This window comes from Tupaia chinensis, unplaced genomic scaffold (genome assembly GCF_000334495.1).
Source record: "Tupaia chinensis unplaced genomic scaffold, TupChi_1.0 Scaffold000513_1, whole genome shotgun sequence".
NCBI classification, from domain to species: Eukaryota; Metazoa; Chordata; class Mammalia; order Scandentia; family Tupaiidae; genus Tupaia; species Tupaia belangeri.
The window spans coordinates 903,439-930,432 of NW_006160026.1; the positions used below are offsets into that span (position 1 = coordinate 903,439).

General features: G+C 39.4%; 2 long non-coding RNA genes across 3 annotated transcripts in view; both read left to right on the forward strand.

Moving 5' to 3' along the window:
* LOC106735756 (uncharacterized) overlaps positions 1 to 18,098 on the forward strand; it is a 46,764-nt gene extending 28,666 nt beyond the window's left edge. The window contains exon 3 of the long non-coding RNA XR_001371000.2: positions 16,987 to 18,098. This is a non-coding gene — a long non-coding RNA (uncharacterized LOC106735756). The remainder of the gene's footprint in view (positions 1 to 16,986) is intronic.
* A 194-nt stretch (positions 18,099 to 18,292) lies between these two features.
* The window catches only part of LOC114009294 (uncharacterized), a 94,369-nt gene continuing 85,667 nt past the window's right edge, over positions 18,293 to 26,994 (forward strand). For both annotated transcript variants that reach the window (XR_003550739.1, XR_003550740.1), the window contains exon 1: positions 18,293 to 19,309. This is a non-coding gene — a long non-coding RNA (uncharacterized LOC114009294). The remainder of the gene's footprint in view (positions 19,310 to 26,994) is intronic.

A 26,994-nucleotide genomic window follows, 5' to 3' on the forward strand; every position in this document is an offset into this window, starting at 1 on the left:
GTGGACATGGATTTTGAACTAAAGTTTTTCTTCTTCTGGAGAGGCAAGCCTTCCCAAGAATGCTCTTGCAAACTTGTTTTACATACCATACTGTGTCATGTGTCCAGCCCTAAGTGAAGAGACGGCTAAGGAAGTGGGTTGCTGTGACTGACTGAGAAGACTCGTGATTCAGTCATTGGGGCTGAATCAAGGAAAAAGAGGACAAGGCCTTTGGGTGGGAATGTTCACATCTCTTCCTCCTTCTCAAGGAAGTTGTCTGTGTCCCCAACACAGTATTTGGTCTAAAATAGTAACTCAAAGTATATTTTGAGGGGATAAAGTAATGAATGAGTATGTAAGGAATAGGATGTTATTCATCTTGTCTTTCCCCATCTATTCTTCTGGTTTCCTCTTTTGTTTGGATTTGGTGTAAGTAATCATGGAGCTATTTTTCCTGTCAGAAGATGACTCTTCCTGAGTTTGGCAACATGGTAAGAAATGAATATGGCCTATCACAGTGTATGTGTTCAGCCTTTGAGGAGGCTTGGTCAGTAGAGTCAAGAAGAGACAGTAGGGGTGGGGCTGGTGGTACACTCAAGGACTTTGGGCACAGGCATGACCACACCCACCCCAAGCAAGATTGAAAATCAAAATAAGCTTGTTTCCTTTAGTCCTCCCTCTGGGCTGTTCCCTATGACTTTCTAAGCTGCCTTATTAGTGTCAACAAAAGAACAGGTAGCTGCAGAACATTTTAAGGGAAATAATTTGTAATGCAATTAATGTGAATGTTTGGGTCAACTGAAGGCTTACACTAAGGCGGGAGTAGATGTGCAAAAGATTTATGGAAGAAAACATGAAAAAATAGAGAGAGGAAGTAGGAGGAGGGAGGGAGAGCCTTCAGACTTCATTTCAGGTCTCACACCTGTGAAAGAAAAGAAGGAAAGAAGGAAATTGGACATAAGGATTCTCAGATGATATGTAGATCTGAGTTCTAGTAGTTGGCTAGTCCAGTGGGAGTCCCTGAGCCAAAATTGATCATTAAAGTATTTCTGTGCAATGCAGAAATGGGCCTGGAGCAGAATCCTTGCCATGCTGGCTGGGAGCAACTCACAGGAAGTATGGCTATGGCTTTGGTGTAAACACAGCAGGGGTCTAGCACCTGGGGCATGCAGATCTTTCGCATAGCAGGAGATCTCAGTAATGAGTTTTCATAGCTACACACTAGATATTTTGCCAGACTTCTCTGTAAGAAACATAGGTTTTAATGAATTTGAAAAAAACAAAAAACAAAATGCAAACAAACCCCCAGAGCGTTGTAATAGCATAAGTTTTGCACCCTAATCAACATTACGTTCCATTCCTTCTTTTGACTTTCACTTCCTCCTCTGTTTAAGCTAGGCCAATCATGTTGAAAACCCCACCCAAGTTTGTAGAGTTCCTCATTTGACAATTAAAAAAAAATCTGGATGCAATAAGTCTCATGGACTTCCTTTGTTTTACCTCCTCAATGAGGTGCATTTTATTTTCTCAAGTTTCACTGCTTCCCCTACTTTACCCATCCATTATTCTTTTGGATGAGAAAAATCATCCAGATCAGCTTGCCCCCACAGCCTTTGACTCACACCAGGATAAACCCAATTATCTACAACATTTGGACAAGCAGCTAAACATCCTAAATATATAAAACACAGGGCAAAAGTTCCAAGGAAGTAGTTTGCAGAGGATGTGAGAGTGTCACAGAGTTTACTGAACATACAACAGTCTTGGAACTTGTCTTTATCATAGGGGGATGACTTGAGTGTTCACTAAGGCCCTGCATTAGGATTGACATTGCAGAGTAACAGAAAATGGCTGTTGAGCATCTTTTGAACTATGTGGGTGTATCCCAATGTTGAAAGTTGGATGCTGCAGGTGGATGTGTGGTATGTCTAGTGTGTGTTGGTGTGTGTGTGAACTTGTACCTATGTAGGCTACATTCCTTCAATAGTAAATAAGTTGCTTTTTCCATCAAAAAGTAGGTTTTGTTGATGGGGAATGTGACCAAGACTAGTCAAATGCTCACCAAACCTTTTACTCTACTTTTCCAGCATACCTTTGATTAAATTTCACCACCACCTATAATGGTATGGTTATAACCAATAGTAAGAGGACAGAAGTGGTGAATGTCACTTCTAGATCTGCTCCTGCCAGGAAATTCTCATATTCTCTCACATTTGTCACCTACCGACTGGATGCAGAGGATCCAGTGAAGAAGTCCAAGACCCTGGAAGATGGTAGAGCCACCGAATAGCAACCAGAACCCCTAAGTAACTGTGGGCAGCAGAATACTCTGCTAGCCCACATTAGGCTGCAAGTTGAGTAAGCAATGACCATTTAAATGAAGCAACTGAGTTTCTAAGTAGATCAGGGTACTTGTCCTATACAGACAAAATGGAAGAGAAGGCATGGGAAGCTTTTGAGGAAGAGTAATGCCAAGGGAAGGGAGACCAGAGTAGAAGCTCAGAGCAGTTCAATTTGATAAACAAACACTTCTTCAGTGATGTTTTGAATCAAGCACTGTACAGGATCTTGGTCATACTGGGATGAGCAAAAGGTATTTGCCACCCTTAGAAGCTCAGGACTGATGAAAGCAGTGAGATATGTAAGCATAGACTTATGCTGCAACTTGACAAAGGTGACAGCCATATGTACAACACACAGAGTAAGGCTGAGAGCTTGGATGATAAACTCCCTCTGTGAATGCAGAGCAAGAGACCTGCAAAAGTTGCTCCTCAGAGCTGGCATCTGACCTGGGCTTTGAGGAATGTGAAGGAGTGACAAGGTAGGTGAGGACCAGCAGCTGTTCAGATAGCAAGCAGTCTCAGGAGAGAGAAGAAAGGGAAGATCAGGGACGGACTGATAAAATCCCGTAAGTCCTGAAAAACAACACTTTAGAACTCATTTGGTTAAAAGCTGACCAGGCAAAGTTACCTGCCCTAAACTAACACAAAGCTATCTGTACTCTTTATCCCACTTAGTGTGAATATTTACACATTTCATGACAGAAATAGTAATATGTTTGATTATAGCGTACTCTCATAGTGCGGGTATATGCACTGCTATACCTTTAGTAAAATCCAAAAAGTCACGAATAATGAAGCATATCAGGGTACCAGTGTGTAGAACCGTACGTACCAGTTCGGTTCTTGTGCAGAGCGCTTACAGTTCAAGAATTGCTTATGTTTAGCTCAGAGAAACTGCTTTTCTGCAGGGCAACCTGGAGTCACATGGCAGTTTTCCAGTTTTTCAACTTTACCTGACCTCACCTCCATTTCACATTCCGTTCAGCCACACTGGCATTCTTTCTGTTTTGTGAATAAACCAACTATTGCATGTGTTGGGGCCTTTGCACTAACTGTTTTGTTTGGAAAACTCTCCCCTGGATCAGTAAAGCTATTTGTTCTCATCTTTTATGTCACAGTTTAACATGTAGTGTTCAAACAGCCCTGTGCTAACTCTATAACTAATGACGGCCTCATTCACATCCTCTCAATTACATCCCTCCATTTATTTTCTTCATAGCATTTGTCTAAGTCTGCAATTATTTTATTCGTATATTTGTTTAGTGTGTCTCCCAATCCTTGTAATGCTCAAGGTGGCAGGACCTCTCTTGACTCTTCTCTGCCATGTTCCTGATTCTTTTTTTTTTTTGAAGAGGTTTTTGCTATAGGGCATGTGCACTCTCCAGACAGACAGAGAGCCAGAAAGCGAGAAATCACCCCCCAGGGGGGATGGCCATGCCGCAATCCCTTCTCCTCCATTCTCCTCTCGGGATCTTGGGCACACACGCACTTGCACCCAGCATGAGTTTTAAGCCACTGGGTCCGGGACGCAAACCATGGTCGACTACGTGGGAGTCCAGCAACATAGCCATTACACTAACTGCTGGTGCCTGTTCCTGATTCTTGATACAAAATTTGTGGCATGAGCATGAATATATCAATGAAACTGCTATGAAACACAAATTCCTACTATGTTTCTGAGCTTCTGGGTGGCAGAATCTCTGTCTTGGGATGAAGACATGCAATAGCTTGCTTTCAACAGGCTTTGTATTGGGTTGGGAGAGGAACAGAAGTAAGCAAATGACTGCTACTACATGACTAAGAGTCGATAAGAATGGAACAGACAGTGAGTGGTATGGAAATGTGATAGCAGAATTAGAATATCAGAGGCCAAAAAAGTGGAGAATGAGCTCTCAAAGAAAATGGGACTTTGGGTTTTTGAATGATAGCTTTGAGGAACAACACAGAATGTTTGAAAGACAGTATTATGTAGATGAGGGGAGTGCCTCTTTTAGAGTCCAACTGGGTGCTGTAGACCCTGAATTCACATCCTAGCTTTGTAATAGTTAAGAAGAGCAAATTCTTCTCTTTCCCCAGGCTCCTCACCTGAAAAATGGAGAAACCGGTGAAAACCCATACATAACGGTTGTTGAGAAAATAGAACAAGGGTCAGACATATTTTGCTGTACAAGGCCAGGTAGCAAATATATTGAACTTTGTGTGCTACCTGGTCTCCATGCCTACTCAAGTCCACCATTGCATGGAGAGAATTGTAGACAATATGTAAATGAGCAGGTATGTTGTATTCCAATAAATTTTATTTATAGACACCAAAATTTTATTTTACAAAATTCTCCTCTGTCCTAAAATACTGTTATTGTTTTGACTTTTTTCAATCATTAAAAAGTAAAAGATATTTTAGCTTTCTGGCCTTACCTCACCTCCAAGTGCTGTATTTGAGCCACAAACCTGAAAGTAATATGCATAAAGGTTTGCTGTAGTTATTGTCAACCTCATTGCTAAAGTTGGAAAATGGAGTCTAGAGAATTCATATCAGAGTTTGGAAAAGGAACTCTGCTACATAGATCTTCATCCAGGGTCTGCCAAGCCAAGAGAGAAGAATGTCATGGTACCAACTCTGAGACTGTTCCTCACCTCAGATCTCTCTCCATTGAGCAGCTCTATTTACAGATTATTTTCAGAACTCTCAGTGTCAGCCACAGTAAAGCAGATTACCCAAAGGAGAAGAAAAAGGGGGCAAGATGAAGGGAAATAGCTTTTTCAGTGAGCATATTATTTACCTTGGGTTTGGCCACTAATCCAGGACAGAAATTAATCAAAATTTACCCAAAGACATGAGTATGAGGTGTTAAACCAAACAAAGAAAAAATAAAAAGCTTCAGGGTTTTTTTTTTTTTTTTTTTTTTTTTTAACTTTACAGTACACTTTTGTATTTAACATTCTGTGACTTGCTCTCCTTCCTCAGCTCAGCAAGCTTTAATCCCTTCTCCTCACTTTCTGGGGGAGAATGAATACTTCCGATAAAAATAGGTGTAAATCACTGTGTGAACAAAATGAATAAATATGATGTGCCTAGAAACAGTACTTAATTTGAAGCTGCATTCTTCACTTAGCCTGAAGGAATGCATAGCTTACATTTGTGTGTTGCCTTAGTTTTTTGAAGGATTCTCTATACAGTTAGCTCATTTGCTTCTCACAGTTTTTTTTTTTTTAATTGTGAAAAAGGTGTTTGCATGCTATACAAATTTACTGTTCTTACTTCTCTTACCCCAGGGGGTAAATAAAAAGAAATTGTTTAGTCAATGAATCACAGCAAAATTTCCCTGAGCTGGTCACTCTGCCTGCTTTAGTCCTAATTTACCAAGTATCCAGGGTGATCTTTCACACACACACACACCTTTGGCTTCTCTGCTTACTGTCCTTGGTGGCCCTCCTCACTGACCATGGGATAAAGTCCCAGTCCCCTCACCTGGCATACAAAAGACTCTACCATCTGAGACTTGTTCTACCTTTCCAGTTACATCTCTTCCTCCATTCTGGATCTTGATTTCAAGGCACTCTAGAGCTTCCTAAAGGGCCAACACTTGCCCACAACACTATGCCTGTGCCCACATTGATCTCTTGAAATTGAATGCTTTCCACCCAAGAATCAGCCTACCTAGGGCACAGCAGAGAGAACAAAAGATACCATTTGAGGAAACTCTATAGCAACCAGGCCTTTCAATTCCCCCTCACTCCTGCCAAACACCAGATTCATTTATTATTTTGTAGCATGAAAAAAGTAAGAGTGGGAGTACCAACCCATGCTGCAGTCTCAAATGCACTGAGAATCCTTTATGTACTGGGTGTGGGAATATAGCCATGAATTATTCCTCAGTGAACATTCAGCTAGCAGGGAAGATAAGACCAGTCTGTGAACTCCCAAGACACTAGGCAGGAAGTAGTAAGAAGAATATGTACTAATAGAGGGTTTTATATAAAGCTCAAAGGAGGGAGAAACTATTTTAATCTGGAGAAATCAGAAAAGATTTTGCAGCATTTTCTAAGTGACTCAAACCTTGAAAATGAGAAAAATTTGAGTCTTCAGAGATGATTTGGGAAGTGATGGCAACAGTGCTTTGGTGCCACCGTTCAGTCTGGGCCAAGGTAATGAAGTGGAAGGAAGTTGGGATCTGGAGAGAGCAGACAGTGTCAGCCTGGCAGGAGCAAGGGGGAATGGCAGAAATAAAGAGTGGGATGATGGGCAGGGGCCAGATGATGGAGGATTCAAAGGTTTTAGCTGATAGATAAACTGCAGAATCCCAGATGTCAAGTCAGCTGCAGACTGAGAAAGCTTTTCTTTTGATTCAAGTTGGAAGAGAAATTGTCTGACAGTGGTTCCAAATGGTACTAGGATGTGCTGGTGTGTCTTGGATCATCAGAGAGGTGACACCAGTGCCTTTTCTGTTAGAGCACTTCTATTCATTTTGGTCTTCACTGAATTTATTAGAGACATGGTCCCTAAAATTGGAGTTAGGGACTATCTGCTGTTAATATCACAATACTAAAAGGAAAAAGCCTGAGACATGTCAAGTTATTCCCTGTGAGTGTGTGTGTGTTTCTGTGTGTATATTCACCTTCTCACAGAAAGTTCAAGGGTTTTGCCACATCATCTTTTTAAGCATAAATGCTCCCAGGTGGCTTTTTTTTTTTTTTTGAGAGAGAGAGATTTTGCTATAGGGCACATGCACTCACCAGATAGAAACAGAAAGTGAGAAATCAACCCCCGGGGAGATTGTCATGCTGCAATTCCTTCTCCTCTAGTCTCCTCTCAGGATTTTGGGCATGCACACATATGTGTCTGGAGAGAGTGATAAGCTCCTGGGTCTGAAACTTGAATTGCGGTGGACTGCATGGGAATCCAGCAATGTAACCATTATGTCATCTGCTATCACCTAAGTAGCTTTTGAAATGAAGAAATTAAAGATATTTAGGCAGTAAAATAACTCCCATGAGAATGAAGGTAATCAAAAATTTATCTTTATTTAGACATTTTCCATGTAGACAGGATATGGATGGCTAGAGATGGCTTTTGACTCCTGGGCTGCTTGGACTCTGAGTAGACCCCGAATATCACCACCTGCCATTGCTCTTCTCAAATTGTACACGGATTACTTTGTCTATTCCACAAGCATCTGCTGGGATCCAACAAGGCATCAAGAATTGTGCTATGTGTTAAAATAGGGGTGGTGGGTGGAGACACAAAGTAAATTAAATCAGTCCTTCTTCTTGAGAAGAAGGACTTTGAGGACCATGCATCTAATGGTCCTCGAACAGACATTTTCCGTGCAGTATATTAAGTCAGAAGGAAGCAAGCACTGGATGCTGTGGGAGCCCAGAGGGGGACACCTTGCTAAGATTTTAAGGCTGGACCAGCCAAGAGAAGAGGCTAGTAGTAACAGGGTGTCAGCTTTTGCAGGCAACCTTCCCTGGCCCTTTCCACCAACTTTAACATAGCAGCTCAAAACTGGCTACCCCTGAGGTCACTGCACCTATCAGACTTAATTGACACTACTTGCTTAGTTACCTAATCTCTCTCTAAACTTTAAAGTGTTAATATGGAGATGAATACCCCAGTTCTTGTCTTCTTGGGAGAAAGAATTCAGTCAAGAGATACATGTGTAGGGACCAGCAGTTAGCATAATGGCTATGTCGCTGAACTCCCACGTAGTTGACCACAGTTCGAGTCCTTGACCTGGTGGCTTAAACTCACGCCAGGCGCGTGTGTATGCGCGCCTAAGATCCCGAGAGGAGAATGGAGGAGAAGGGATTGCAGCGTGGCCGTCCCCTCTGGGGGGTGATTTCTCGTTTTCTGTCTCTCTGTCTCTCTCTGTCTGTCTGGCGAGCGTACACGCCCTATAGTAAAAACCTCTCAAAAAAAAAAAAAAACAAATAAAAACAAAAGAGATACATGTGTAGTGGAAAAATGAAGCTTATTGCAGAACGAAAGTATAAAGCAGGGGAAAAATGAAAGTGAAAGTGCTCTTCTGAGAGGTAGGTGCGGGCTAGCTCTGAGGGTGGATGCCAGTGCTCAGGTTTCTGTGTTGTGTGCTTTTGTATCTGGGCTCCTTCCCTTTTACTTCAACATGAACTCGGCTGGGCCTTGTTATATAATGATTTCCCATGAGGCAATGCAAATGATATGCTAGTGAGCAAAAGGTTACTTGAGAGCAACCAAACTCAGCAGTGAGCATGTTCCAAGTTATATGAGCTCCTCTATGCTACCCCCTATCTTGTGCAGCAGGGTGTTCCTTGACCATAAAACTGCAAAAAGAGCAGTTTGGGACATTGCCCACCGGCAGTCCCATGGGCCTCTAGACCCTCTTCTGCCTGTTCATGTCTGTTTGCCTACCCTAACAAAAGGCAGACTGTTTCTATTGGGCTCACTGTGTGTTCTCACTGCATAACAGTGCCTGACACCTGATAGATACCTTAATATGGGTTGCGTGCCCAAGGAGACACAGCACATGAATTTTCCTCCTCTCGCCCAAATGTTAAGGAGTTCTGTTATAATATTTGGTTGCCTACTATATTCCTAACTCTGAACTAAGTCTAGAAGGAAACAATAAAACTAGGAAAAACACAGTATAATATTTGATCCATAAGGAACCTTGGATGTCAGCTGATTCCATGCCTCCTTCCAGAGATAGAAAACCAAAGTTTAGAGAAGTTACCTTACAACTGCTAGAGCAAGGTTATCCAGGTAATTAGCAAAGCAAGCATAAAAACCAGATATCCTGATTTGCAGTCCTCAGTTTCTGCCTGTGAGCTGTGGCTATTCTGTCAGTTACAGATATGAATGCAAGATACGCAAAGGGTTTTGAAAAGGACTAACTTCTTTTGCTAGCGTAAGAATACATCTGAATTCTAAAGAAGCCTCATCTGGCAACTAAGGCTTTGTTTAACAGAATATTTTATGTGATAGGATTATGTTCTACAAAACCCCCAAATTCTAAAGGATGCTTTCTTCGGTGATGTGTAATTGCTTCTGGCGGGTGTGCTTTCCACTTTATAAAAAAGACTTCCCTTCCCTCTTTCATCTGATATCTCAGCAAGGCCCCAAAGGGGAATGTTGGGAACAAATGCTTGTTTGAACTGAAATATTCCCTTGAAAAGTGAAGTTTGAAATCCTTTAGGGATCCCAGTGTTCTTTCAGAATTGATTCTAACATTGTAGAACTACATCCTAACTTCCATGTCAAAATATATTGTGACTAGAGATTAGATAGCTTAAAGATGGTTAAAAATGTTTTCATATCAAGAGTAAAAGAATGGTTCATATATTGTGACCTGGGGATTATCCTTAAAGAACATTCTTTAGAGGTTATTTGTTTACTTCTTCCGACAAAGACAGGCACCCTTCCTCCACCCCAGGGTCTTTATGCCATAATGCACCCCCCAGCTTCAGCCAATCAGGTCATGGCACATGCATGACCAGCATATGCAGGGTGGTCTCAGGACAAGAATCCCAGACCTTCGGCTCCAGTTCTAGCATCATGGAGCATTGTGTTACCACTGCCCTGGTAAACTCTACCAATGACATTTTCTAAAGTGGTGATAAAAGGACATTGAGAGAGTAAAGCATTAATGAAGGATATAAGATTGTGTCCTAATGGAAAACATTACATGACAAGTAAAAAATATTCTAAGGAAAAACATAATAAGAAAACTTATATATCAACAATAAAAATGTCATGATTCTAATATTTATTAAGGGCTTGCCATGTGTTGGGTACTGTTGTAAATGATAGGAATTGTTGAATCTAATCTATACGATAACACCCTGAAAAGTAAGATACATTAACAAGCTCATTTTATGAAGAGTGAAATGAGGTACAGAAAACGAATGCTACTTATTTAAGGTCACATTCTAGAATTGGGGGCATTTATGTTCAAGTGTAAGTAGACATCTGGTTCTGGAGACCTGCTTTTTCTTTTTCTTTTTCTTTTTCTTTTTCTTTTTCTTCTTCTTTTTCTTTTTCTTTTCCTTTTTCTCTTTCTTTCTTTCTCTTCTTTCTTTCTTTCTTTCTTTCTTTTTCTTTCTTCTTTTTTAAACTTAAAAATTTAACTGTTAAGCAACATACACCCCATTAACATACATCTCAACCTCAAAACTCTACTTAGATGATTTGACAGACACACACATGAATATTTACATATAAGGGTATTCATCAAAGTATTGTCTACAGTAATGGAAATTGGAAACAACCCAAATGCTGATCAGTTAGAGATGTACTAAGTGCCCAGTTCAAAAATGGAAAAAGGAAGGCAAAGAACATCAAGGCCCAGAGCTACTAAATAGCTTACGTAAGGTCACACAGTAGGATCAGAGATGGGTCTTAACGGCATGTTTGTTAGACTTCAAAACTCATGTGGCTCACTTGATAGACTAACATCAAATACATGAGACTGGCTCAGACCCAGAGGAGACAGTATCAGTTCATTAATTACAAAACAACAACAAAAGCAAAACAGAAAGAAAGGAAACTAAAAACACTGAACAAATTAGATCCTATCTTCAAGAGACTTAAGGTTTTCTTTGAATCAGAGCCTACATGTGTGAAATACCACTGGGAGGAAATGGGTGATAATTCCATCATGGTACCCACTTCCACCTTTAGTTGTCTAGTGAACTTCCACTTATCCTGTGATTGTCAAATATTTCCTCCTTGGAAAATACTTCTCCGTATCCTCCTGGCTCCTGTCGTACCCCACCTGGACTCTTAGTTTTGTGTTCAAACTTCACTGTAATACTTAGCCTTTGCCATCGCGTTTCCCTGGAGGAAAGCTTCCTTAGGGTAGGAGATGTCTTACCAACCTTTATTTTTGTGCTCACTTGGCACAATGGCCAGCACAGATGCATTTTTACTTTTCTCCGATGGCCTTTTGTTACCGCTTTACCACAAGCATTCTTGAGAAAACCTCCAAACCTCTATATGTGGCTTTGCAATTTACTCTTGCTAAACAAATATACAAATATAATGGCCGTGGTTACTTAACTGTTCCTGCAGAAGACTTCCTATTCTTAAAAAGGCAAACTCTTTGATTCGTCACATTTCTAAAACATTTAAGTTTGTTAAAACATTTTTATGCCATATTTGGTTTCATGGCAGTCAGGACATGATGCTTGTTCAAGTTTTCTTTATTATGTTCTCTTCTGTTTCTTGGACCAACTCTAAAGTTGAACATTCTGTTCAACACTTACTTCAGATAGGTTAGGAAAGCCTTGCTGCTTCTCTGAAATTATGATATTTTCTTCTCTGGGTGAATTGTCTTCATTTTCCACCCTAGAGGCTACCTTATCATGCTTATTCAGACATAAAAGACCCAACATTGCCTTTAACCCTTGAGTGTCCGTGGCTCCCATTTAATATCCAGGACTTCCCAATGTATGGGCAATTTGTCTGTTTTTAAGATTTCTAAGAAAGAAAATCTGGTCCCTTTGGTGTCAGGTGTCTACATCTTGGCTCACTTGGGGCGCTCACTTGGGGTGGATCACATAAAGCATGATGTGTTAAATCTCAAAAAGAAGATTAGAAGTGACTACTAAATTGACTAAAAGACCAACTATAGCAATATATAACTCCTCCTTCCTGCTCCTTCAGGCCCACCTAACATGCCAAATATTTCTAACATACTAAATATGTCTCACATGTTCCCCCCTTTATTCCTCTCTTCTCATTGTTTTGGCCTTCATTTACTCTTGTTTAGATTATGGTGACAGTCCCTGATTCTATATCCTGGGTTCTAATCTCTTCCCTCAGGTTAATATATACTTCACATTACTACCTTTGAGAAACAGAAAATGTTCATATCATTTTCATAATTCAGAATCCTCAATGGCCTCTTATTGCTTATAATAATAATGTTCAAACTCCATAGGATGATACTATATAAATTCTTTTGTAGGGTCTTGTAGGCCTTTGTCTACCAAAGAGATGTATTTCTACCAACTAGGGGGGCTGGTACACTATTTAAAGCAGAGGAGTGTCAGAAAATAAATGTCTTAAGAGGATCACTTTGGATTCTGTGCTTAGAATAGACTACAGGGAATTAGGAAAGGGGGAAAATGTGGTTTGTGCAGTAATACAGGCAAAATATGATGGTGGGTTGAACCAGAATGGTAGTGATGGGATTGGTGAGGAGTGACTGGATTCTGACATTTTCTGAAGGTAGAGTCAATTGTGTTTCCAGACCAAATGCATGGAATATGAGCAAGAGTGGTAGCACAGATGACTGCTATTCTTAGTTTGACCTCAGCCCATGAAGGATGAGTTTGTCATCCACTGAGATGGCGAGGCTACAGACTGTGTAAGATTGGGAGGGAAGATAAGTTCAGTCATGTTAAGTTTGAGTTGTTGATTAGGCATCCAAGTTCACATATAAAATAGTGAGTTGAGTACAACAGTTGAGTTTGAGAGATGGTACTCAGGAAGGGTATAAAGATTGGGAATTGCTGGCATGCAGACAGGTGATATTTAAAGAAATGCAGTGTAGTGGATTGGTCCACCACTTGATTTTCCAAAGATTGATTTTGCCTTCCTTTAGCCTAGGTCAAAGAAGTAAGGGGTTCTCACTTCTTTTCTCCTCTCTCTGTTCTTTCCATTTCTCTGTCTGGTCCCGGTAAGTGCTTGCTTCTGTATAGAACCTTCCTTTCATGTATTAACTCTCTTTACTTTCCTAGTTATTCCTTTACCTGTACTCAATTTCCCCAGTGCATTGACTGCTACACTGCCAGGGTTTGGGTTCAAGTTACAAAGAAAACAATGCAGGATGAGGGAAGTCAACTGAATGGGACTGGAAGGTGGCAATGGACTCCCACATGCTTACCATGGCTTGAGTCCTGGACCTTCTGGCTTGCTTTCTCACTTTCTCTCTGGTCAAATTAAAAAAAAATACAGAAAATAAAATAAACAATTCTTTAAAAAAATGTAAGTCAACTGAAGACCCTGACTTTGGGAGACAGGTATACTTATTAGTAAGAATTGGAGACAGGATTTTTGTACAACTGTCCATTGACTTAGGTATCAATACCACTACCTACTGCAAAATACCCATGAGAAGTGCAGGTTTATTTACTCTGTGTATTCTGGGGGGGGGGGGAAAAACATTTTTTGTAAAAAAGGTGCGTGGGCAAATGCTTGTTGTTGTTGTGTGTGTGTGTGTGTGTGTTTTGTGTGTGTGTTTTTGTTCGTTTGTTTTTCTTGAGAAGATATAAGAGAACCAGGAGAATTGCTTTTTTCTGTTGAGCAGTGTATGCTTTAGTCAGGGAAGTCAGTGCTTATCTATGAGAAACCATAAGTTCCTCATGGAACTTTTTAGGAGAAAAGAGTAGGACAATAGATGGAGGACTTAATAAGAAAAAATTTAGTTTAACTAGTCATTGCGTTTCAGATTAAATGTCACATCTTCACTGTTTGGCAAGAATAATAATCAAGGGGTCATGACACTCTAGAGAATTACTATCCCTTATTGTTTTAATTGATGAAAGTTATTTTATTACTGTGAAAACTTGTATGTTATTTGTAAAATATGAGAAAATAAACACAAGAAAGGACATTTTATGGCTATAGGTGACTATCAGGTTGTTCTTTGGGTATTTTGCTATGTGTACATTTATTCTGCAAAAATTGAGGTTATAATGTACATTAAGGTAGATTATTTTCTCATTTGATAATAAAGCTGAAGAATCTTTAATATTACTAGACACTTGACCTAGTCTCTTTTTTTTTTCCCTTTAATTTCCTAGAGGATGAATTTGCTCCCTGGAGAGAGAGAGAGAGAGAGAGAGAGAGAGATAGCACTTTACTTGGTCATTCTGCAATCCTTTCTCCTCCATCTTTCTCCTCCATTCCTTGTCTTGAGGTTTTGGGCATACGGGCATGCATGCACACACATCCAGTGTGTTTTTCAAGCTGTTGGGTCTGAGACTTGAACTGTAGTCAGCCATGTAGGATCCAGTGCTTTAACCACTACACATGAACTAGCCTGGGTATCTTATTATTGATATCACTGCTATATTGTGATGATGGCATTGTGGCTTGTTTTCCTTTTCTCCTTCAGCATCTAGGAGAGGATGTGTTGTAGTCTCAGAATGTTGGAGAGCTCCAAGCTTCCTCAGGCATTATCTACTTAACCTTTTATCTCTTGGATGGGAAAGTTGAGGTTTACAGGATTAAGTGGATTTACAGGTCAGATAGTCAGAAAGCTACAGAACAAGAATCTAAACCAAGGGCTGAGACACTCGGAATCTGGGTGAATCCGACATCTGTGAAGTGCACATGCAATAACAGAAGAAGATATACTTTGGTAGGAGAGGTTTGGAGAGAACATGACAGCAGAGGTCCCTTGCGGGTTTTTGGAACTTTCAGTTTTGCTTCAAGACCCCAAAGTTTCATAGAGGGGTGAAGTTGCAATATGAAGCTTTAAGAGCTCATGAGTTCAGGTTTGTAAAACCCACAGTTGTACAACAGCTCAGCTCTAGATAAGACCCTGAGTGTGAAAAAAGTCCCTCAGAGAGGGTGTGCCCACTTAATTCAGGTTTCACATTGTATCCGGGGACTCCTGTCTCTCAGCATTGAGTCCCATGAAACTTAGTAACATTTTGATTTGCTAATGGTCATGGGTGATTCTAAGTTTTTACTTTGATCATTTAGAATGTTTCTGACATTTTGAAATTACTCTCCATGCCTCCTGGTTGTGAAGGGAGGAGGATGGTACTTGGGAAAGTTTAAACAGCACTCAACAGTGAGTAAGGAGCAGAGTGTTGGAAGCTCCAGCCTGCTGTGGAAATGAGATATCTTCATCCTGATCTTCTTCCCATTTCCACTGGTCTGATGTACCTAAAAATTAACCCTGGCCATGCCCTTTTTATCTAACACCTTTCTATGGCCTCACATATTTCTTAGCATTACATGCAAGATCCTCTGCAACTTGACCTTCATCCACCTTGGTCTCATCTCTACCGTTTTGTCTTCAGCAACATCAAGTTTCCTTTCTGTAGGTTTCTGAATAGAACCATTCTACTTTTAAATTTAGTTTTCCTTTCTAGATGCCTGACCTTTTCTTAGTTAATATCACTTAGCTAGATTTGTCATTCCTTCTCTTTCTTTACATACCTTTAAAATTTTATCGTCTGTTACAGTCTAAAATATTCTTAACAATTTTTCAGTCAAATAATTCAATTTTGTCTTAAATCTTGTGTTCCCACCTAGGATCAATGTTATTTCACCCAGTGGCACATTCCAAATCACTGGGCCTGCCTGAACATGCAGCATTAATGAAGTAGGGAGCATCAATTTACTTAGAATTTAGCAAGGAACCCACTGCTTATCTTTCTCAGCTGCAAATGATTTGGAAAGCGTCGATGGTTTTTTTTTTCTAGTGCTGCACTTAGGATACTTAAATATTGGCAGTGATAAAATGGTGGGTAAGAAATTGCACATTCATCAAAAGTAGGCGGCCTGATAGAAGTGTGTAAACATGGTACTCATCTCAAAATTAAATTACCATATGTACATGGTTCGACTTGTCATTTATGTACTTGTATATTTATACACCCATCAGCCTTAATCACCTACAAGAATGAATGAGTGCATTTAAGAACAAATGTTTGCAACATAAGCTAATGGTTAATTGAAAATGTCTTCTTGGAGGAGAAAGCTGCAAGACAATATTAGAGGAGACAAAAGCTGTTTAAAAGAACAGCCAGACTCACTAGTATTGAACAGTTTGATTTTAGATCAACTGAAGGAAACGCCTGGTGAGATGTCCCAAAATGAATTAAAAGTGTGTTGTATCCATCACAGCAAAAAAGTTTAGTTTATCAGAAGCAGTCCTGAATTTAGCATCAGGAAACAGGTTCAACTCACTGCATAGCCTTTTCTAGTTGTGACAATAAGAAATTCATGTACTATTTCCAAGTCTCTGTTTCCTTATGTTTAATCTGAGAATAATGTTGCAACCTTGCCTTTTGGTTTGCAAAACACAAAATACATAAAGATACTTTCGGGTGCTAGATAATTCTCCACCATATTAATATATTCTTTTCTACCCACAGATGTATTTTATAGAAGCCAGAATCATAGAGCTCAGAAGTATTACTACTACTACTAGTGGTAGTATTATTCCAACTATTACTCAATAAGAATAATAGCTGATAGTTACTGAGAATTTACTGTAGCCTGTATCATTCTCAAGTTTTACATGAATTAACCATATATGTTTCATAAAACTTCTTTGAAGTAGTGACTGTTATTTTTCCTATTTTATAGATAAAGAATTGGAGACTCAGAGAGGTTAAGTAACTTATCTAGGATCAAACAGCTTGTAATTGAAAGACCTGGGATTTGATCCCAAGCCTAGGTTCTAGAGTCCAAGCATTAACAATTACACTCTGCTACATAATAATAAAATTAACTTACGATTAGTTAGTGTTTTATTTTTTTGTCACAGTAGTCTCATTTTATCCCTGTAGCAGTACTATGACGTAGAAGTTATTATCTTTATTTTATAGATGTGAAACTTGGGTTAAAAAGATTTCCCAAAGTCACATTGCTCCGGAATAGTAAATTCAGACGGTTGTCCCACTGTGGTGGCGACTAAAAATGTCTCCCATTCTGTTTCAGGCTCTGCTCTGCTTTTGCTGACACTTTTCCACTGAAGACACCTTCTGTGAAGACCTGGTTGAGTCTTGGCGTAGTTGAATTTGTTCTGAGAGTTCTCTCTGTCATTCTCTATGACACTCTGTCAAAGATGCCTGAGATAAAATTATTTCTACAGGCACTAGGATGTCGCTGGCATTTAAGGAAGTCACCGTGGGAAGACAGCCCCAGGTGAACCTGGCTTTTTAAAAAAATTATTATTATTATTTACACTTAATCACTGTATATCATTGCTCAGCTTTTGATGTCAGGGTCACCTCTGTGCCAGGTGTTGAACTCACAGCTTTTCTACATGTCCCCTGAAGGAAACACATGGTCATCCTTAAGCAGAGCATTCACCATGCCATTGCTCTCTGCAAACTGTAACATGCAGTCTATTTCCTGTCATCTGTAGTTGTTAACTCTACATAACCTGGACTTGATTAACCTGCCTGAGCCCTCCAGCCTGTTTCTCAGTGATGCCATCTTCCTCTGTGCTGCCATAGTGCCCTGAACTTAGGATGGTCCTTCAACAGAACTCCCCTCTCTTATTTCTTGGTGTAGCTCAGCTGAAACATGACCTTTCCTAAACCCTTATGCCATTGCTCTGCCCTTCTCTGCTCTTCCATCTCATCTCTCTGCTCTTTTTAGCATTTATTATATTAACTAATAGAGTCCTACTTAAATGGTCTGTTCAGTTATCCATCTCCTGCAATTATGCTATAAGCTCTTTGAAGACAGTGGCTTCCAGTATCAACGCTGTGCCTGCTTCTAGTAGGTGCTCAATAAATGGCTGTTGATTACCTGCTAATCTCTAACACTGAAGTCACTGACTATTTTGAATGGTGTTGTCCCCACCTTCCAGACTATTTAATCCTAGCAGACAAATATTCTGCTTAATAAGCACTGTCCCCTCAGTGTCTGGTTTGAAGAGGTATCCAGTAAGTAAAGAATTGAAGAAAAATTCAAATTTTTTAATCCTGCACTTGAACCTGTTCACAGCTTGCCCTACCTTCTCTGAAATACATCCCTCTCCACAATTGTCACATTTTGTATTTCTTTTTCATTGTATTTTTTTTTTTGAGAAGTTTTTGCTATAGGGCATGTGCGCTCACCAGACAGACAGAGACAGAGAGACAGAAAGCAAGAAATCACCCCCCAGGGGGGATGGCCACGCCGCAATCCCTTCTCCTCCATTCTCCTCTCAGGATATTGGGTGCGCATGCACATGTACCCGGCATGAGTTTTAAGCCACCGGGTCATGGACACAAACCACGGTCGACTACGTGGGAGTCCAATGACATAGCCATTACCCTAACTGCTGTTCCCTTTTTCATTGTATTTTGAATATTTTTATTATGATCTGACTTTCATACTTTAGTGTTGGCTTATAATTCTTGCTCTCACTTTTCCTATCTTTTATGTGTTCATATCTTTCCCCCACTAATGAGAATGTAAATATAAACATAAATGGGAATAGTATAATAACCCACCCACCTTTTTCTCATTTTAAAAATGATATATATTCACCGATGAGAAAACACTCATTTTAATAAACTCTTAAAATGTGCCACTGTGCTGGTTCCTTTCATACGTAGCACATTGATCTTTATGACAACCATAGAGGTATGCACTGTGCAGATCAAAGCTTAGTCAGGCTAAGAACTTTACCTTGCATTTTACACACATGCTGAGTTAAAGAAGCAGAACTCGAACATTGAGACTATGTCTTTGCCTGCTTTTACCTCTGCACAATGTGCCATTTAGAAAAGCAGAAATGTAGTAAGAATATAAAAATACCCATAATTCCATGACACCATCTAGAGGCAACCATTGCTAACGTTTTGGTACATGACTTTGCAATCTGTGGAAAGCAACCTCCGCAAAGGCTCCCCATGATCCTGCCTCGTGCTAGTCATGCCCTTGTATGTGGGCTGCATTTAGTGACTCACTTCTAACTAAAGGAATAACACAGAAATGATTGGATGTAACTTCTGAGATTAGGTAATAAAAACACTGCAGCATCCATTTGGGGTCTCTGTCTCTCTCTGAAAATATTCACTCTAGGAGAAGCAAACTTACATATTTGAACAGACCGACTGAGAAACCCATGTGGTAAGGACCAGAGGTGTCTGATCAAGAGCTAACAAATTCCCCAGGACCTTCCAACAGCCAAATGGATGAGTTTGGAAGCAGGTTCTTCCAGTTAAGGTTCATGATGACTTCACTAGTCAACACATCGATTCTGACTTTGTGAGAGAGGAAGAGCCAGAGGCACCCAGTTAAGCCTTGCCTGTACCTCGAGTCTGTAAGAAAATAAATGTTTGTTGTTTGGGGGGTATTTTAGAGCACAGTAATAAGTAAATAATATGCACTTCTGTCCACCTTTATATATAGTTAATTGTGGATGTTTTACTATTTATCACAGATAAACGTTGAATTTATTAAGTAAAGCAAACTGATAAATCATTCTCATGTTTAACAGTCTTAAAACAACTTCTTAAAAATCATGAAATAGAACTATATATAGGAAGTACACAAAGCATAAATGTACAGTTGAAAGAATTATAAACAAACTCCAGCTTTCCACTTTCAGCATATTTTATTTTTTTAAATAAAATAAATCTGAAGAGTATATGTAAAATCAATAACTATTTCATCTTCAAAGAAAAGATGAAAGGAAAGCTAAATAGATGGACCATTTTGAGATGGCTTTGAATTAGTCTTTAAATCAGTGTGAAATATTACTATATCCTTTGCTTTAACCAACTAAAGAGGAAATTCTTAGTCAAAATTAGTCATCAAGAGGAAGTCTAGAAATTATGCCATAGTGAAGCATACATAATATGTGGGACAGAATGGAGCCTCAGCACAAAATTGATGAATGGATGAATAGACTTGGAATTAATAACGTGGATTTGAGCTTCCTCTCAGTGCTCGGAAGTGTGTATACGTTGTATTTGTCCTTTAATATATCTGAGTTTTAGCTTTATCATCTTTAAAATGTGGATATGCTGATGAAGATGGGAGGTTTAAGGTAAAGGTGTTGTTTATATAAGGTCCTTTACAAGACACAAGATCTCATCACATTGATCTGTAGTGAGAAATAATTCCTATTTCAGGTGCCGTCAAACACCAGTTTATCACTACATTTAATTAATTTGAATTAATTAATTAATGAGCACATTTTTATTTATTTCTTTATTAATACACATTTTTTCTAATTGTGATGAAATACTTGTAATATGAAAGTTACTAACCTAACTTTTTTTTTTTTTTTTTGGAGAGGGTTTTTTGTTATAGGGCATGTATGCTTGCCAGAAAGACAGAGACAGAAAGCGAGAAATCACCCCTAGGGGAGATGGCCATGCCACAATCCCTTCTCTTTCATTCTCGTCTCGGGATCTTGGGCATGCACGCACACGCACCTGGCGTGAGTTTAAGCCACCGGGTCTGAACTCAAACCAGAGTCAACTACATGGGAGTCCAGCGACATAGCCATTACACCAACTGCTGGTCCCACTAACCTAACCATTTTTAAGTACACGGTTCACTGGTACTGAATACACTCAATTGCTGTGCAACCTTTACCACTTTCATTTCCAGAACGCTTTTCATCTTGCAAAACTAAAAATCTATACCCACTAAACAATAACCCCTAATTCTCCCTTTTCTCCATTCCTAAAACCAATTATTCCACTTTTTGTCTCCAGATTGTGACTGCTCTATAAATCTGAGGTGCTCTAGGAACCCGTATAGTATATATGTTGCTGTGACTAACATATTCCACTCAGCATATTGTTCTCAAGGTTCATCCATGTTGTAAAATATGTAAAAATTCCCTTCCTTTTAAGGTTGAATAGCATTTCTTTGTATGTGAAAATCACATTTAGCCTATCCATTTATGTTCATTGATAGACTCTGGGTTGTTACCATCTTTGCTCTATTGTCAGTAATGTGTCTATGAACATGGTGTCCAAGTACTTCTTTGAGACCCTGCTTTCAATTCTTTCAGGTTTATACTCAGAAATAGAGTTGCTGAGTTTTATAATAATTCTACTTTTTATTTATTTATTTTTTTGAGGAAATAACTTCCATTCTATTTTCCGTAGTGATTAGGCCATTTTGCATTCCTACAAGGCACCAGGGCTCTGATTTCTCCACATCCTCAGTATCACTTGTTATTTTGTTCTGTTTTTGTTTTCAATATAGCTATTCTTATGGGCATAAATAGGTATCTTACTGTGGTTTGTAACCATTTGTTATATTTGAACATAATAGCTTTAATTTTCATTAAATGATAAATGCTTGTAATAAAATAATTCTTAAAAACCTTTTTAAAAAAAATCTGAAGAAGGAAGCAACAAATTATCCCAAAATTCAGCCAGCAGGAAATAACCTGCATTAACTTATGGTGAACATCATTCCAGATATCCCTGTGCCTGAAAAGGATGGAGAAATAGGAGGCTATTTGATAGATAGCAGTTAGCTAATTAGAAATCATACTGAACATATTATTAAAATAAAGCATTTACCTAATTTCAGTTGAATGTAACCAGAGAAAAAACTGAAGTGAAACTCGAGGAACTGCTGAAATTTAGATCATGCTTCTTTCACTGCCAATGATAATATTTCCTCAAATATTCCTCAAAGGTTACGTAAAAACTTGATGAAACTATTAATAAATAAATTGGCATCACTTTTTTCTTTTAAGCCACGCTCAATTCTTCAAGTGGAACTAATTAACCTTCCCCTCTGAAAGATAAAGGGATACACATGATACTTTCTCCAATTTCCCTTTTTTTGCCTCCTAAATTTTGCTGCTCTGATAATTTTGAATTTAAAATAATAACATTCTATTCAGCAATCAAAATATTTGCTATCGTGCTATTGCCTATTCTTATTTAAGTGGGTTAACTCCTAACTACTAGTTCTTTTGACCATAACATCTTCACTCTAGAGATATGCATATGTACATACACACACACACACACACTCACACACACATGTATATATATATATGTAAATAAATTCATCTTGTAACTGAATTTAGTCTCGCAGTATATTTTTCAAAATGGCTCATTTTGAATTCTTTCATACTTGAGAATGTCTTTAGTTTTAATAATCTTGGTTTGTACATTCCCTTATTGGAGGTTTTGTAGACCTTATTCTGATTTCTTCTGGAAAAAAGTTGGTATGGAGAAATCAGGGGCCAACTTGATCCCACGCCTACTCCCATTTCTTTTCTTTTCTTTTTTAGTTTGCCATAGGGCATGTGCACTTCTGAGAGAGATAAAAAGAGAGAGAGACAGAGAGAATGAGAGTGAGAAATTCCCTCCTAGGTGAGATGGCCATACCACAATCCTTTCTCCATTTCTCCTCTCAGGATTCTGGGCACGCACACACATGTGCCCAGCATGTATTCCAGCTGCCAGGTCTGAGGCTCGAACCACACAGTTGGCCATATAAAATCCAGCCTCCTTAAGCTCCACACCACCTGCTGGCCCTCCTTTTTGCCTGGATAAAGTTATTATCTCCAGTTAATATTGATTGAGGATATGCTTAATGTCTTCAAGCAAATTATGTATTTTTCGAGGATATTAATTTCCTTAAGATTTGCAAATTTAGTATTTTTATATCAGAAATTACATCTCTGAAACATTGTTGTAATGGGTCATCAGAAAAGTCATGGTGCATTTTTGCATAGAGAAACATGTCATGACTTCTGATGAGCCAATATTTCTTGAGTGCTCCACTGGAGAAATATGAGTAACCTTCATGTGACCCAAGTTTAAAGTTCTTATTTATCACCATCTCTTCATGATTTCTTGGCTTATCTTTTTCCCTTGCATTTACTACGAATCCTAAAGCCTTGTCCTATGCTGTTGTTTGAATTAGTACTCCTGCCCAATCTGTTCTTTGCTGTTTTACATTTATTTATTCATTTGATCTGTAAAGATGTTTCCTTGGCCCTTGACTGTTTCCTTAACTCGGTAATCTTCCTTTTCATCACAGCATATTGCTTCATCATCTTGTTTTTGAGTCTTATATAAATGACTCCATACTGAGTTTTTTATTGCTCTTTTGCAGATTGTGTTTCTTTTTCTTTTCTGTTTCCTAGAATGTGTGCATAGTTGAAATACCACCCCCCCCCCTTTTTTTTTCTCATCCTTCACTTGGAGAGCTCTGCTCAGATCTCCTCTTTGCTCTGACCCAGTGTGGAAGATGCATTATTATTCCACTTCAGCCTTGTCTTGACCAGATGATCTTGTCTTGTCACATTTAGTAAAATTTATTGGGCTGGATGTTTCTTTCTGAACATTCTTCTGAATTCTGAAGATACAGAGTGGCTACGGGAGAGTTTAGCTTCAGCTGTTGGTTGACCTCATGCTGGTTTCTTCTAAGATATCACAAAGAATCTTGCATCAAGGCCACTTCCAGCTATTTCACTGTATCTCACATTCATTCCTTCTCTGCATGGAGCAATAGAAAAAGCTGGTCCCTGAGTGTCTTGTGCTCTTGTTGCTGAAGTCCACTGTGTCTCACTGGTATTCTATTTTTCATTGCAACTGCTATAATACTCCTCTAAAATTATTTGTCATTAATAACATCCCCTTCTTCAAAATTCACTGAAGGCTCCCATCCCATTCCCTCAATGCCAAAGTCCTACAGAGCTTCCTTGGCCCTCCCTGATGACCACTGGTACCACTCTCTAGCCTTTGACTTGCTCAGCCCCAGTCATCCTGGCTTCCTTGCTGAACCTCAAATATGTCAGGTCCACATCATCCTGAGGATTCTTGCAATAATTGTTCCCATGCCTAGAATACTCTCTCCGGATAACCACGTAACTGCTTTCCTCGAATCCCTTAGGTCTTGACTTAGAGTCAGGATTTCAGTGGGGTTTTTGCTAACTTTGCTATTTTATATAGGAGGTGACCTGGCATACTCTATCTCTCTTCTCAAGTATTTCTGTTCACAGCAATTAACATCATCAGAAATATTTTATATTTTAGGAAAATCATTTGCTTTCTCTTTGAACCACTGTGAATATACAAGACAAGGACTTTTGTCTACTTTGTTCCCTGCTGTACACAAGCGTCTGGAACAATGACTGACACAAAGTAGGCATTCAACAGTTTGTTGAAGAGTGGATGGATAAACAAGTAAGTGCAATGTAGGAACTTCACCCTCAAGGATTCATTCTTTTTCCTTGGTTGTCTGTTTTTGCATACTCACCCATCCCACCTGCACTTCTCTAGATTGGAGGGCATCTTTGGGATACGCCTGACACCAGTCTGTTCTTTGCTGGGAACAAAGGACCGGAATCCTCTGTTCCTTTCCATATCTGCTGCTTTGGGGATGTTTGTGGGATAAGGCTGTGGCTGTGTTTTGTTATTAAGTAGCTCCTGGTGTTTTTGTGGCTTGATTTCCTTTTCTAATTTGTATTTGTTTCAGTAGGTGTTAGGGGAGGAGGATTCTATGATCCTGTGATTTCTTTCTCCAAGTTTTATCCATTATTTGCTCTAAATAATGTGATCTCTTGTACTGGATTACACAATAATTGAAATAATAGTGCAATGGATATAAAATCCAGGTTACAACATGTATAAAAGGTATCCTAGTCTGCTACTGAATTTCTAAGAAGACTGGGTGATTTATGAAAATAGAAGTTTTATTAGAGCTCCTGGTTTGGAGGCCCAGAGACCGTCTCTGGCGAGGTTCTACTGGCTGCATCACAATACAGTGGCAGCAGAAGCGTGGTCTGTGCTTCATGTGCGTCTCCGTCTCTTGTTTCCTTTCCTTTCTTTATAAACCCACCAGGAGTCAATCATAGGGTTCCCATCCTAATAGTTTAATCATTCTCAAAGGCACCAAATTTTGACACTATCAAGGTATTAAGTTCCCTCTTAAGTTCTTCAAAATTCAACAACCTATAGAACCTGCAGATGGTGGTGTGATTATGTCCCTGATCTCCCATGTAGTTGACTGTGGTTTGAGTCCCAGACCCGGTGGGACTTGAAACTCATGCTGGCTTAAAACTCACACTGGGCGCAAGAGGAGAAAGGATTGTGGCATGGCCATCCTCTCTGGGGGAAGGGGGATGATTTCTCACTTTCAGTCTCCCTGTCTCTCTGTGCATGTGCCCTGTAGCAAAAATCTCTCTCAAAAAAGATTCAACAATGTTAAACATGTAAATTTTGGGAGCACATCTGAACCACAGCAAAAGATATGCAACTTCTTTTCTCTTCTATACCAGATCTTAGTAATTACGGCAAGTCTCTGTTCTCTCATGTTAGAAACTGAGTCTCAGTTCATTTAGGATCTCTTCTCCTGATCCTGGTGATGTATTAACTTTTTTTTTTTTTTCTGGTGGGGATATCAGTTGGTGTTGAAGTGTTAAGAGATGGGGAAGAGGGCACCTGTTTGAGGTCATCACCTTTTCTGGGTAGCACCAACAGAGCCATCCTTGTTCTTGTCAATGCACACAAGTGCCTGCTACATGCCCCTGGTCCTCCTCACTAGGCCTCTTCAGATCCTTGGCCTTGTGACTGCTCCTGGCTGCTTGGTAGCTATTCCATCTACTTTCACATCATGCTAAGTGTTTGGGATCTTGTCACTTTCTCAGAACTTATCTGGCAAAAAAGGCTCAGGTCTCCTGTGTTGTAAGGCCCTAACTCTTTGGAGGGGAGGTCTTTGCATCCTCTATCACTCTATCCTCCCCTGCCCTCACTCAGCTGGCAAGGCATGGGGGCTCATTTTCAAGAACTATTTTTCTCTATTCTCCCATCACATGGAATCTCCATCCATTTTCAGGAGACATAAAGTGGCTTATTTGTGACCTGGTATGCATTTTCTATGTCTGGAACCACTATTTAACGTTTTGGAGGTTTAAAGACCTATTTCGTCTTCAGTTTCATTTCTGTTCTTTGAATCACCTGATGCTACAGTGTCTAACTACTAGCACAGGAGAAGGTGAGGAAGAAATATCAGGAAATAACAGAAGGGACACATTGTCTAATATATCAAAATATCATCTCAAAAGTGAGCATCCAATATATACCATAAACTCTGCACATTGGTTGTGATCATCTCAAGACTCTTCAAAGTTGATACTGCTGTTTGCATTTTACAGATGGAAACTCTGAGGCCCAGTGACACCTGCGAAATATTGTTCAAGTCTTGCTGTTACACATTTGAGTAGATTTTATTTATTTATTTATTTATTTATCTTTCTTTTTACATTCCATTACTGTGTATCATTACAGCATGCCAAATGCTTTCCCCCATCATGAATACACTGTATGTTGATTCAATCAAATATACTACCTTACATATTATCATCAAGAGATTATTTTCCATTTTGTTTTCCTTAAATGTTTTGCTTCTTCCTTTTTCCCCTCAATTCCCTCCTTCTCAACTTCACCCATTTCCTATTCTCCTCCTTCACTGTCCCTAGTAACACCATTGTTCTCCATGATTTTATTTCTTCCAGTCTTTCGGTTTCTGCTATAGAGAGCAGATATTCAGTATATACTGAATGAGAATGTATAATGCCTCTCTTTCTCTGGCTTGCTTTGCTTAGCCGTAAATCTTCCCCATTTGTCTGCTTTCTAGCAGATGCCAGAGTCTTTCTTTCTCTCTCTCTTTATCCCTCTCTCTCTCTCTCTCCCACTCTCTCTCTATATATATAGAGAGAGATACTGATTCTCCTCTTGGTTCTTCTATTGAAATTTAGCACTTTTTTCCTCAACTCAAATGTGTGGATAAGCATGTATATATAGCAGAACCATGAGCAAGATATGGGAAAACTATTTTATAGGGTAATTTATGTTTATTCCTCTTCACAGAAGATGAAATATAAGAAAATGTTTCATTCTGCCCCCAAGGAAGGCATGGCCCACCCAGGGTGGACTCTCTTTTCCATATCTTGCCACCACAGGTGTGTATATCTGTGGCTTCTATCTGCCAGTTGGCCTTATTGCTCCATTTCTC